This window comes from Rhamphochromis sp. 'chilingali' (assembly GCF_963969265.1).
Source record: "Rhamphochromis sp. 'chilingali' genome assembly, chromosome: 21".
Lineage (NCBI taxonomy): Eukaryota > Metazoa > Chordata > Actinopteri > Cichliformes > Cichlidae > Rhamphochromis > Rhamphochromis sp. 'chilingali'.
This window is the reverse complement of record NC_137949.1, coordinates 27,560,552-27,575,341: the sequence shown is the minus strand read 5'-3', so window position 1 is coordinate 27,575,341 and position 14,790 is coordinate 27,560,552. Positions and strand designations below refer to the sequence as shown.

At 40.8% G+C, this 14,790-nt stretch overlaps 1 long non-coding RNA gene across 1 annotated transcript; it reads right to left on the bottom strand.

Annotated features, from left to right (window-relative positions):
• Positions 1–211: 211 nt before the first annotated feature.
• Positions 212–14,229, bottom strand: LOC308389766. The gene is made up of 3 exons (XR_013970328.1): positions 14,134–14,229; positions 2,533–2,838; positions 212–2,440 (listed from the first exon to the last, which is right to left on the bottom strand). It is a non-coding gene; the product is annotated as an uncharacterized lncRNA (long non-coding RNA).
• Between the last annotated feature and the right edge of the window lie 561 nt (positions 14,230–14,790).

The window sequence follows — 14,790 nt, the reverse complement described above, 5'->3', positions numbered from 1 at the left end:
ATTTTACTTGGATACTTTGAAACTCCCCTTGAGCCAGAGCAATGTAAATGATTTCCTGATGTTTAAACCATCGTTGCTGTGATTAGACACAGAGGATCACGATTGCAGCTTATAAACTGCCTGTAATGTCCCCAGAGCTCATTAAAAAGCACAGAAATGATGGCAACGCTTAACTCTCTGCGAATGTGCAGTGACAGAAAGTGACTATGATTTGATTTTATTGTTTTTACAGTATAGTCAAAACCGTTGTGTCTTCAAACCAAAAGACAGAAGCCAAGAGCGTCAAATCCACGATGGTCCTAATAACGTGCATCTGTATCTTATCAACTCATTTTCTCATCAGGTTTTTTTCCAGCGGTTAATAATATTGTAATTCCCCTTCGGGGGGTGATTAATATGTTGTGTCAAAGTAAATCAGATTTTTTTTTGGCAACTGAAGTCTAATGTGATGGGTGCAGCAAAAGTCAGGAAGCTGTGGTTTGGTTTGGGAGCTGTGGTTCAGTTTCACTCGTCATTGTTGCTACACTTCCACTCCCTTTCTTTTGGATCATAGAAATGCTGCTGCTGAACAGAAAAGTAATGCTTAGACTGAGAGTTTTCTTAGTTTGAATGAAGTCCAAGAGATGGACTTCATAGATGGTTCGTCGATGGGACGATTTAGAAATTACATGGTTTTATATGTAAATCTAATTTTTTCCTTATATTGAGGCGTATATTCAAATAAGTCATGTTTCTGTTTTGGGGTGTTTCTCATTGATGGGAACTAATTCCCCCTGTTAGTTCCAGGTGAACCATAGCTAGCATTCAGTCAAGCCACCTTTTCTGGTGACATCATTGCCGGTCATGTCGTCTTTTCTGCTCCAGCGAGAGCTAAATGTTGAACCTTAGTGAGGCCCCAGTGCTGGTATTAATTTCTTGGGCCTGTTGGCATCCATCCCCTGGCAGACCAGCTCCAGTCTCAGCCTCAGCCCAAGTTCTGGTTCCATCTCCATGTAGGAGTGTTACTGGAAAGCTGGACAGCGGGTCTGGCTCCCATAATCATTTCAAACCGATCTGCCAGCATCTGTAGCAAAGTTTGCAGGAGATTAACTAGCATTCAGAGTGGACAGACAGGAGTAAAATAAATAAATATATGTATATGTGTGTGTGTGTATATAATGTATTAAGAGGAAAAAGAACACTCATCCTGCTATCATACATCATCTTTACAAACCTGTAAAAGAAATGAACTCCTTCTGCGGTCCATTTTTCTGCAATATGGCTTTACAGCTTAATACGATATAGTGCATGCATTTGTGGAATTTCTATGTGGTTTCCAAGAGTTTTAGCAATTTATACTGGGAAAGGGTTGTTTCCAATTGCAAACAGAAGGAATGGCTGAATAATGAAGTGGAATCTTTTTTCTTTTTTGCAAGGAGATAAGAAACTAAAGTTCACAAGTCGCTTCGTGTTAATATATTCACCACTCAAGGACTATAAGCATGTGAGCATGAAGAACAATTAAATAAATAAAAACACATTTGATGACCCATATGCAGTGTTCATACTTTGGATTGAAGCATATACACTCCAACTACTTTGTATTATGTTGCTTTAATACATGGATTGCAGGCTTATTCCATTCAAACAAATGCAGCTGGTGGTCAGCAATATGTTACTTCATGCTGTTTCATGAACTAGTTTGTCTTTGTCTCATTGGCTCTCCTGCCAAAGAAACTAGATATGTACTAGCTATACCGTTAGAGCATGCCCGCTGCATTCAGTAACAATTAGTACATCTGTGGTGGTGATTATAAATGTACCTTACACTGACTGTGAGTCTCTGTGTGTAGAGGTGATCAGAAAGTCCCACTGGGTCTTGTTCTGCCGTTCACAGGATTCCATTGGCTTCATGGGACACTGCACAGTTTTTGAGGCTATTAGTGAATGGTTAACGTTGAGTCAACATGAGGGAATACTGTACCTTCCCCAAATTTATGAGACCAAGATGTAGAATGATTAAACCTCACCTCTGACAATCATTATAACTAGGTTTGCTTGGGTAGGAAAATCCAGTGTTTCCTCCTCCTTTAAAATAAACATTACGTTGGCCTGGATTTACAGTTTTCTGAGCTGAATCTAGTGAGTCCACAAAACATAAATTTCAGTTTGGAAAGAAGAGAAACACTATAACCTTTACAAGTATTTCATTATGATGAGGGAGTTTTGACACAACAATAGGTTCACATCCTGCCGGTGTTTCTACATAATACCAAAGCACTCCCGCTAATCCTTTTTCATGCATCACATATACGTCATATATCACGTTTAGATGCTTTATTGAAGTTATCTGTGCATGAACTCTCTCCTGACTAGCTGACCTCCACCATGATGCCCATGAATCTCTTTCTTCCTGGACCAACAACTCCGCAGAGGTTTCTTCTACAAGCTGTTGTTCCTCCTGTAAACACAAATAGAATAGTGTGTATGTGTATCTGTGTGCGGATGGGGTTATTCAAAAGCTGTTCCACTTGCATGGCAACGCCTCATTACCCATACTGCCTTCTTCTTTGCCCTGAAGTGGGGTACAGCTCCCCTCACTGGGCCCAGTTGTCAAGGTGACCCAACATGCCCCAGGATGGCAGGTAGGCAGGCAGACAGGCTGGGAGAGAGGGGGCTGTTCACCCTGTCTTTATTGTACGGGGCCCACCGTATGCTACCTGGTACACTAGACCCTGGGTACTTCCAGACTGCAGTATATATCCCGGTGAGCAAGCAGCTGATCTCATTTTTCAACAAGCAGCTGCCCCAACATCAGGCCCAGGTGAAGGTGACCTCCCTTGCCTGTTGGTGTGTCTCCTAAAGTAGAGAGGTGCAGTCAGTGCTGTGCAAAATAATGCTATAATGAAATCAGAATTTGATTGTTGATCTGGCACCCACAGTATGCAAGGCTTGTAGACACAAATGCGACAGTTGTTGCAGAGTTATTGTAGCAGCCTGTGATGTTTGAACTGTGTTTTCTGCAAAATGACACAGATCAGGAAGCACAAACAGGCCATTTTATCTTTGCGCACATCTATCTCTGTGTCTTGTTCATTCTCACACTATGCATTTCTCTATCCATTTACCCATTCCTTCCTCTTATTTGTGTCTCTCTTTCCCTCCCTCCCTCCCTGTCTCTTCCTGTCACCCCCCTCCCTCTTCTACTTCTAACACAGGACAGATTGGGAAGCCGTGATGGCGGCACAGAAATTGAGGGAGAAGCTATTTATCCCAGACGGATCAGGAGGTGTGTGACGGAGGTGTGGACGGTTGCTGCAGGTCAGTGACGTTGGCAGGCGCCAGGCAGGCCGGCCCACATGGCTCGGGGACTGTGGGACTACAGACAGATGGCACCTGGTGGGTGACAAACAATTAACAAACCAACAAGAATAGCTGGATCGGCAGTATACCCACAAGCACAGGAGATAGCAAGAGAGCGGGTGCATCTGTGCTCTGAACACTTTTACTCTTTACTTTTCCTCTTCCCAAGTCTTGTTTTGTATAACAGTTGCAATTTACCCATGTGTCTTTTTCACAAAAACACTCTTGTTGTCGTGTCGCTATAGAACAGTCTAAATAAAGCAGCGTGGAGCATATGCAGCCAGCATATGTTTCTGTTTATTTCAGAAGAAGCAGTGGGTAATTTAAATGTGCAATACTGTGGAACAGCACATTTGATATCTACTTAAATGTTAAGCAAAACTTATAAACAGTTACATAAAGTTTGTCTTTGCAATCGCATTGCCTGCATTGGTTACAGGTTATGTGTAAAATCCATGCTGGGAATAGATTGTGTGGTTTATGGTCGTCACTGGTATTGGACTGTCTAACTACATTCAATTGTAATTAGACAGTCCACTTACTGTACACTGAAGATGGCCTCTGTTGTCATAAATGAGAAAATATGTGATTATTTAATCTTTTTTAAGAGTGACAAGATTGAAATTATTATCCATACTGAGCTCTGTGTGCGAGTAAACGACTGTCATCTGGTAGAATTATTACTTTGGACCGGCACTGGTACTTGTGTGTGTGTGTGTGTGTGTGTGTGTGTGTGTGTGTGGAGGAACACATCTGGAGTCTAGACTCAATGGCTCTGTGGGCAGGGTCCTATCTCCAAGCAGCATCAGGTCCGGAGACCGGCCATGTTGACATAGGTGGCACACACACACACCGGCATCTGTTTCAACAGTCAGTACTCACACACACACACACACACACACACACACACACACACACACACACACACACACACACACACACACACACACACACACACAAGCACTTTGATTCTCCAGTTTGAGGGCGAAGGAGGGAGGAGGTGACAGAGAAGTACCCAAGGTGGAGTTATTGGGGGTACGATGCACCGCCTCCTGAACCATCAGAGGTCCCTGGTAACCAAAAGCAAATGCTACTTCTCAGAATCAGCACTGTAAATCCTCCAATCCCCCCTTTCCTTTGCTGTGTCAGGATATTAAGGTAAAGGAGGGGAGGGCAACATGTGTATCTATGCGTTTTTGTTTTTTTTTTTCTCCGCATGCTGATTGTGTGGTTGTGCTCGTGTTCATACGTGTGTGCTTTTATGTGTGCGTCGTTAACAGACAACACATATTATGAATTCCCTCCTGAGGAGTTATGGGTAATCTTGAAAATGGCCCCACAGTAGTCTTCAGGGGGAAGTCTATGTGTGTGTGTGTGTGTGTTTGTGTGTGAGTGTGTGTGCAAAAGAGAGAAACTGCTACTGGGCTGCATTGCAGGGTGTATGCTGAAAAAGCCTTTAGCGCTTCCAGATCAGTGAGTTTTATTAGTCCGTATCAGAGGACTGCCACTTGTGATTTACATCTTTGTGATGTGAAAACACACACACACACACACACACACACACACACACACACACACACACACACACACACACACACACACACACACACACACACACACGTGATATATTAATACCTACATTTTCCCTGCATGTCACTTGCTAATGTACACACAAAGTGTATAGAAAGAAATTAAAATGAGGACTGAGCAGAAACTCTCCCTTGTGTCAGCCAAAACTGAACAACAGGCAAGACAGATGGATGCAGGCTTAAGAGTAAAAGATGTATAAAACAAGCCATTGTGATAGACAGCCAGAGAAAATGAATTCTGCAATACTCTGAAGCCAGTTTACATAGAGCCTTGACATATTAATGGGATAAACACAGTGATAAATCTTTGTCGGGGAGTGACATGCAAAGAATGCTGGTGCGGTAAGCTTTTCACAGTAGCAAAATAAACACAGATAAGACTGTGGGAATAATTATAAAGAGGTATGGCACAAGGTACATGTGTGTGAGCCTGCTTGGACCAACAGACACACATGGAAAACATAGGCAACAGCAGCACCTACAGCTTAGGTATCATTTTCTTTGGAGATTTACTTGTCAAATACAGTTAGGTCCATAATTTGTTGGATAAAGACACCAACACCATCATGTTACATTTTAAATCACTGATTAATATGCAGACTTTCAGATTTCATTCAAGGGGTTTAACAAACATTGGAGATTAACTGTTAAGGATTTACAGCCATTTTTATACATGCACCCTTGTTTCCAGAGGCTCAAATGTAATTAAACAAACTAACATAATTTTAAATATAAGGGTTGTTCTTAATTCTTGTAAATCCTTTGCGCTCAGGGACTGCCTGATGTTTAGGACCCATGAACATCACCAAATGCTGTGTTTCAGAATCAGAATCAGAATCAGAATACTTTATTGATCCCTGGGGGAAATAATTTTTTGTTACAGTGCTCCATTTTAAACCAACATTGAGCAGCTCTGGCAGGATGCAGTTGCTGCTTATTTGTTGGTCTTTCTGTATTCAGTAACTGAAAAGCATGCCCTATTGAACTGCAATCAGGTGACTGACCTTGCCTTCTGAAACTCTTGGGTTTTCTTGCAGTATGCTTAGGGTCATTATCTGTTTCACAATGCAGTTTCACAGCATTTTGCTCAATCTGAGCAGAGAGTAAAAATCCATACACTTACAATTCCTGCTGCTGCTTCTATCAGCAGTCAAATCAACCCTGTTAAAGATAAATAAGCACTGGTCACCTGGTTCCACTGGCAATGATATAGTACATGCCCATGTCATAAGCCTTCACCATGTTTGACCCATGATGTGATGTGATTCTTCCCCATGTGTTTCTTCATAACTTCATCTTGGTTTTATCTCTCCAGAGCCTTTAAAAGATTTTTCAGGTGTTTTTTTTTGGAAAAGTCTAATCTCATTTTCCTGTTCTTGAACGTAACCAGTGGTTTTCACCTTGTTGTACACCTCCTATTTTTTTGTCCACAAAGGATTGTAGAGCGTGATTTCCTTGCAAATTTTCTTGACATTGTGAATTTGCTTTTTTTCAACCATGGAAATAATTCTGTCATCATAAACTTTAATTGTCTTCTGCTGGTTTTCAGGCCTTTTGATCTCGTTGAGCAGACCAGCACATTCCTTCTCTTTAAGAACGTGATAGGCCGTTGGTTTCGCAATTCTTAAAGTTAGATATATTTTATTAATATTTTAACCTGATAATGACCTTGCTCACATTTCTTTTGCCTCATATTTAAAATTGCAGTTAAAAGCTACAGAATACAAACTTGGCACACCCATTAAACTGCTCCTAAGTCAACTGTCTCCTTAATTTTAAGCCTCTGAAAATGTACTGATCCACATACAAAAAAAAGCTGTAATTCAGTTAATACAGTATGTTTGCAAAAACCTTCTTGCAGTTACAACTGAAAGTCTATACTTTAATCGCGCCTTGATTGATTTAAAATCCTGTGTGGTGGGATATACAGGCAAAACTAAAACAAATTATGGATCTAACTCACGCTTCCCCTATTCTTAAACCATGAAACCAATATGATTTCTATTAGCACATTAAAACAGTAATAATGAATGGGCTTCTAGAAAGTTAAAAAATATACATTAACAAAAGGAGTAAGTCAGCAGAGGTGGGTATACTCAGCTGCAGTTAAATGTCAAGAAAAATAAGAAGCGCTTCTGCAGTAGCAAAGAGCCCATAATACAGTCCGAGGTATAAATTTTCCTGTCACCTTCTCTGTGGTCGATAAGGGAGAAAGATTGGGTTGAAAATTGATTTTCCAGAATAATTGCTATTCTCTTCGTCTCGGGCACTCAAGTGTCTCCAAGGCTATTTTCCATTACAGCTGCTGGCTCTCCAATTTACCTGCCCTAAGTAAATACAAGAAAAGGCACAGCCTTTGGCCTCTGGACTCATCAAGGTTGTGAAACTTACAGATGATAAGATTTACGGTGAGCTCCATATAATTGGCCGGCAGTATTCTGGAGATTGATAAAGCTTGACCTTTGTGACGCGTGAAGCTTGAGACACCCATGACACAACAGCCTTTCATTGTCCCATAGAAAGCGAGCTGAAAATATTTATTACCAGACTGAGGTTGTGCCACATTGCGCCACGCAGTCGTAAATGGAACGAGCTGAAGCGTGTTCTTTGCAGAAATGCGATGGACTTCGGTCACATCACAGACACAGATGTGGACAGCAGTTCATGATAGCCAATGTGCTTTGCGTGTCATCACCATTTTGATCTCCTGTCCTCCTTCAAACAGCAGCAAACAGACCGACTGCATGAAAGGTGATTAGTTTGCACGTTTTTACCGAGCCAGATCTAATTTCTCATTACTTAGCTGGTACCTGGTGTGGTCCTCGTGTGGCCAATCCTACCCTCCTTTTTACCGTTCAGCTAGTAACAACAGCTATTTTTATGAACTGACACGTCACTACATTGATTTTATAACAGTTTAGGTAAACATGCACACCAAAAGAATCATTCCTTTCTTTTTAAAAAATATTTAAAAGTCATCTTGCTTGTGAACATGCACAGCAAAGGCGGTTTGTATGTAGTAAATGCCAGGTGAACAGGAATCTCTGCTGCTTTCATTAGAGATTGTGTTGTGTGTTGCATTGTATTGTATCATTGTGTGGAACAGAGAGTGATTCTCTAGCCTTCTGTCCTCCTGAATATCATACTCGGCTGCCATCTGAAGCCTCCCTGCTTTGCTCCAGTGTACAAAACCCTATTGTGTTTTTTTTGAGATAAGCAGAGATGGCGAGAGTGAGAAAGAGAAAGGGAGAGAAGGAGGGAGAGAGAGGGTGAAAGACTCCTCTGGAGGCGCCAAGCCTATCTCCCCTATCTCCTCCAGAGAACATGCCGGCATTCCCAAAGACACTGACGCTAAGAGCCTCATCGCCCTGCTGCCCACCTCCAGGAGAAGGAGACGAGGAGATTTGTGTCATGGTAACCCAATCCCTTTCCCTTCTGAACTCCCCGTCGCCCCTGACTGCCTGGGAGAGTGACGGAGAGTTTGAGATTGGTGGGAGACTCAGAGGGGTGTTATTGTTTTTGAACAGAGGTGCACTAAGAGTCATGACTACATGTCAGTGCATCTTGTATAGTCTTGTAATTTTGGAGTTGTTTCAGTTGTCTTTGTTGTTCCTCAATAGCCTTTTCTGCCTGAATGAAGAGATATAATTCAGTTTTATTGACCAACTTTTACAGTAAAAATCGAGCCATGATTTTGAGACAGAAATAGAAAAACTTGCTTGTTTTGAAGTGTGCTGGGTGGACACGTTATTTTAAGTGGAGCTAAATTAAATAACTCAGTCATCGTACTGTGCAAAAGTCTCGAGCCACCGCTCATTTCATTATATTTTGCATCCAATGAATCAGACTTTCTTGTGATTTTTAAAGTAGTTTTGAGAAATACTTGTCCAGACCTCCCTAAAGGTCTTTCAAAGTTTTTTACTTTCTTTAAGTAAAGTAATACCAGATTATGATCGATCGTTAAGTACCATCTGAATTGATTCTGATTGACAATGGCTTATTTTTTCGCTGCCAAAAAACACTACAAATGCAGGAAAAGCATAGCTGCATAGAAAACAATGGAACAATGGGAAAGGATCAGTGATGGATAGGCCTCCCCCAACTCAGGGCAGTCAACATCCAAAGAAAAGCTTTGAAGGTCCTTCAAAGAAAGCAGCAGAACTACATCTTAAGATTACTTAAGAAAGGCCTAAGTGAGTTCAGGCTGTGATGAAGAATTAATCTTCAGGGCATACCAAATATTGACTTTTAAGCTTGTTAGAATTTTAGAAACACTGTTTTTTTCATTATACACTATGTTAAATTGCACGTTGCAGTAAATTGCTGCACTTACTTCCCATTTTTCTTCCAAATACAAAGAAATGAGTCTCCAGGGGTAGCTCAAGAGCTTGGCACAGATCTGCCAGTGCTGTATACTGGTCTGGCAATATTTTTAACTGCACATGAGTTTTTCTTCATACATGTACGTCTACAGTGATCTGTATGTGTCTGGATATGCTTATATTGGTGGGTGTGCGACACTGGAGACCACAGACATTTGCATCGTGGATTTAGTCTTGGTTTCAGAACAGTTACGCCCTTGCCTGTGCATGTATCACTGTTTAATATCTACCAGTGGCCCTACTTTATTTGGGACTGAGTGGGATTGACTCCCACGGACGGCTTCGAGAAGAGATGTGACACTTAGAGAGAGAAGAGCAGAGAAGGAGGAGGTCGTGTAAACACATTCACACATAGATACACACTCGCTCACATGTTAACACATTTCAAGCCAATATTCACACAGCTACATTTTTAGGATGCCTTCCTAATGCTCTTTTAACATTTTAACATTCACCAGATTTTCGTTTTCGTCTAGACAACAACTGAAAAAATAACTGCGAAAAAGTTTACAAACTAAGCAGATGCTGAGCACAAGTTGTAATGCCAACATAACGATTGCATTACTTCCTATCCATACCTATTAGAATTCAAAGAGTCAACAAAGTAGTGTAGGTGTACATAATGAATGAAACACAGAATGTGACATCTCCTTGAATTCACACATTTAATATTTCATGGTTCAGAAGCACACCTGAGAGCTGAACATATGACTGAATCAAAACTTAATGTGGAACACGCAATATGCTGAAACTATGAAGTCAGGGGGAGGAGGAGACTGAATTACTGCATCAAGGATGACAGAGTGAAGTTAGTAAAACACTGAACTGCAGTCACTTTTTATTTCAAACTTTCAAAAAAATATAAATTTAACCCTTTATTGCATATAATGTGGATTTTGTTTGCCTCATATTTTATTCTAAATCTGCCATAAAGCCAAACAAGTCAGCAAAATTCTTCCATTTAATCTCAATAGAACCTACAGTTTTTAAAGTGTCTGTGATGTTTATCTCCTGCACAAACTCACTCCACACACTCGCCTTCACCACTGTAGCATCTTCCAAACATGTGTTGAACCCACCAGGAGTCTGCCTTGTGGAGATGTGTGTGACCGTATTTGTGTATTTGTGTGTTCAAGCAGGCCTTCCTGCAAGTGTGTGTTCAGCATGACGTGGCAACCCCCTGCCCTGTTCAAACATGGCGTTGGCTGTGCAGGCAGCCTCATTGTCAGGCTTGGCTTGCCAGTGGTACACGCTGTGCCTGGCACCCTGTGGAGGGGGAAGGAAGGAGCACAGCGGGGCCAGGCCGCCTCCAACACCTCTCCCACCGAGCCAAAGGCCCCTCTGGTGGGGCTCTGAACACCAGAACAGGCCCAGGGAGAAATGATAATGAGGACCAAGACAGGATAACACATAGGGATGCCATCACAGGTTTTAAACCGTTCATGCACACACACACACATGCACACACACACACACACACACCAAGACGTAAACATGCAAATATAGAAACATATGCGCTCAAGCATGTCTGCTCTTAATCAGGCTGGCGGGGACGCAAACAAACACACAGAGAAAAACTCACAATCTAGTTTAGCAGAAGACATCTGCATGTGGAAAAAATTGGAAAATTTACATCGTCTAGGGATTCCACTCATTCAGAATTTTGTCAGTCAAATCAGATTTCAGCATTTCAGGGAGACACTTTGAATATGCGCTCCCTTTTTTTAAACATATGGATTTAGCTGAATAATGAGCCACATAACACACATGTTTATCTTTTCAAGTTAAGCTATTTTAGGCTCATTTTGACTCACTGGAAAGAACATCAAATGAAATTCATTGATCACTATGAATAGTTTGCCTTGGCTGTTAGTTCTTTCACACAGAGGTAAAATTTAACTTTTTAATGATTCTTCGAAACGTAAAAATGCTGGTGTTACTTTCCTGTCACCTGGCTCATTAATTGGTAACCTACTGTTTGGAACAACTTTGCAGCGGTGAGTGGGGAGGAAACCAGGGAGACCGATGTGATGCTGCATTCTTACAGAGCAGGGAACACAATTCAGTTATTTATCTCCTATGTATAACAGACACTGTATGATTACAGTAGCTGAGAGATGGACTTTCAACTGGCGATCGCTGCTTACACGCACTCTCTTTGCAAACTTCCCACAACAAGGGAACTACACCACATGCAGGTTCCTTAAAGTGGCAGGTTTAGCCAATAGCAAGAGAATCGTTCCACGTTGTTTATCTGCACAATTTATCCATAATTATGCAGATAAACAAATGCTTGATTCCTAGTCACATTGGGGATGTTTGACTAATGTTTTCAGAGCGCCTCCCTCATGTAGACCCTTGTCTTTATTTTACAAAATCAACTGCCTCAATCTGGAGAGGTTTACCCTTAAATAAATAAAGTCATTTGATTTCAAGCTGATCACTGGTCCCTGTTTTCTCCTGCATGTGAGACTTAGCTTTGATTACATATTACCTAGCTTGATATCAGACTTACTGAATATGTCAACTCCTCAGTTTTCATGTTGCATCCACTCTAATCAATTACTGAAGGGGATTCAATTTTTCCTAATAAATCAGGAGAGACCAACGTTCCCACTTATATTAAGGCAAGGCAAGGCAAGGCAAGGCAAGTTTATTTGTATAGCACAATTCAACAACAAGGTGATTCAAAGTGCTTTACAGAGACATTAGAAACAAGAACAAATAAAAAGCATGATTTAAAATTGATTAAAACAAGCAAATAAACTAACTAACTAATTAACAAACAAACAAACAAACAAACAAACAAACAAACAAACAACAGTATATAAAATCAAAACAGATAAAATCAGAACAGTAGATAAAATCAGTAGTTAAATGTAAGTTTTGAAATTTAAGCTTAAAGTGTGGATTTGGTGCTTTATTCAAATGCAGCTGAGAACAGGTGAGTCTTCAACCTGGATTTAAATAAACTGAGTGTTTCAGCTGATCTGAGGCTTTCTGGGAGTTTGTTCCAGATATAAGGAGCATAAAAGCTGAATGCAGCTTCTCTGTGTCTGGTTCTGACTCTGGGAACTGATAAAAGACCGGATCCAGATGACCTGAGGGATCTGGATGGTTCATACTGGGTCAGGAGGTCATTGATGTATTTTGGTCCTAAACCATTCAGAGCTTTATAGGCCAGCATCAGAACTTTAAAGTCTATCCTCTGACGGACAGGCAGCCAGTGTAAGGACCTCAGAGCTGGACTGATGTGGTCCACTTTTTTGGTCTTAGTGAGGACTCGAGCAGCAGAGTTCTGAATGAGCTGTAGTTGTCTGACTGATTTTTTAGGTAGACCTGTAAAGATGCTGTTACAGTAATCAAGCCTACTAAAGATGAATGCATGGACTAGTTTTTCCAGGTCCTGTTGAGACATCAGATCTTTTATCCTTGATATATTCTTGAGGTGATAGTAAGCTGACTTTGTTATTGTCTTAATGTGTTTTTCTAAGTTTAGGTCTGCATCCATCACTACACCCAAATTTCTCGCCTGGTTTGTGGTTTTTAGATGTATAGATTGAAGTTCTCTGGTGACCTGTAATCGTTTTTCTTTGGCGCCAAAGACTATTACCTCAGTTTTGTTTTTGTTTAGCTGGAGAAAATTGTGGCACAACCAGTCATTGATTTCCTCAATGCATTTACCAAGAGCCTGTACAGGGCCTCGGTCTCCTGGTGACATTGTGATATATATTTGTGTGTCATCTGCATAGCTGTGATAGTTTATTTTGTTGTTGTTTATAATCTGTGCCAGTGGGAGCATGTAGATGTTAAACAGAAGGGGTCCCAAGATGGAACCTTGGGGAACTCCACATGTGATACTTGTCTGTTCAGATGTGAAGTTACCTATTGATACAAAGTATTTCCTGTTTTCTACGTATGTTTTGAACCAGTTTAGTACAGTTCCTGAAAGACCTGTCCAGTTCTCCAGTCGTTTGAGTAATATGTTGTGGTCAACTGTATCAAATGCTGCACTGAGATCCAGTAAAACTAGGACTGACATTTTTCCACTGTCTGTATTCAGACATATGTCATTAAACACTTTGGTCAGAGCGGTTTCAGTGCTGTGGTTCTGTCTAAAACCTGACTGGAAGGCATCATAGCAATTATTCTGTTTTAAGAAGTAACTGAGCTGTTGAGAAACTGCTTTTTCAATGATCTTACTTAAAAACGGGAGATTTGAGATCGGCCTGTAGTTGTTCATTTGTGTCTTGTCAAGATTGTCCTTTTTCAGTATAGGTTTGATTACAGCAGTTTTTAGCGATTCTGGAAACACACCTGATAATAAAGAAAAGTTGACGATCTGCAACAGGTCTGACTCTAAAGTCTTTGAGACCTTTTTGAAAAAAACACTCCAATGTCATATTAAGCCAACACTGATCTCTAGCCATGCCAATATATTGGTTCGTCAAGGGTTTTAAAAGCAGAACAGAACGATTGGCTAATTATTAATCCTTCTGCGCTGCTCATTGGAGTGTTTTTTAATCAGAGAACCTCTGTTTTATGTCACAATGCCAGAGAGGTGAACAGTGAACAGATTTAGAGGGTGATTCTAAGGAAATGACACAGGGTCCAAGAAATATAACAAAGAGATGCAAAAGTCAAATTGTACTTAAAAACCTTTAGTTGCATCTGGGTTTTTTGTTGTTATTGTTGTTGTTTTTTTTGAGAAACTGTGCAAGAATGGTCTTGATGCAAACTAATTTTATAAGCATGCTCCATTGTACCCGTGCAGCTTATTTGATATCAAATGAGAAATTCATGAAAAAGTGCAGAGTCACCTTTAGCTGTGTGGGTGGGGTGTTGAGTGTCCAGGTGTTCCACTTGCCAAGTGCTGGTTTATTTTGTTGCATCTTATCTGTATGAAGTAGTAAGATTGAAAAGTAAGAATGGGTTCTCATTCGAAGATGCATTAGAAACATTGCAGTCTGAGTATGTCAGCCATTATGAGAAGGCTTGTATGTGTGAGCCAGGAACCAGCCCTGAGACTATATGTTTATTCTTTCGATTTATGGATGCCCAAAACTGAAGAATTAATTTTATTCAATCCAATTCAAATCACAATGCAAGTCGTCTCAGGGGCATTTTACTCATTAAGGTTAAGAACTTATAACATATACAGAAACACAACAATTCCCTTTAAGCAATCACTTGCTGACAGTGGGGAGGAAAAACTCCCCTTTACCATGAGACAAACCTCTGGCAGAACCAGCCTCAGTGAGGGCAGCCATCTGCCTCAGCCAGTTGGGGTTAGAGGAGAGTAAAGACTGAAGAGAGGAGCACAGAATAAAAACAAGAAGTGGGCAATATAATAGACAAAGTCTTGAACCACAAGTGCCTGCACAAAGGATATATGGTAAAAAAAAAAAAAAAAAGAGGACAGAATGGATGAAATGGAATGAATGAAAAGAATGGAACTGTTCCTGCTTCCTTCAAAG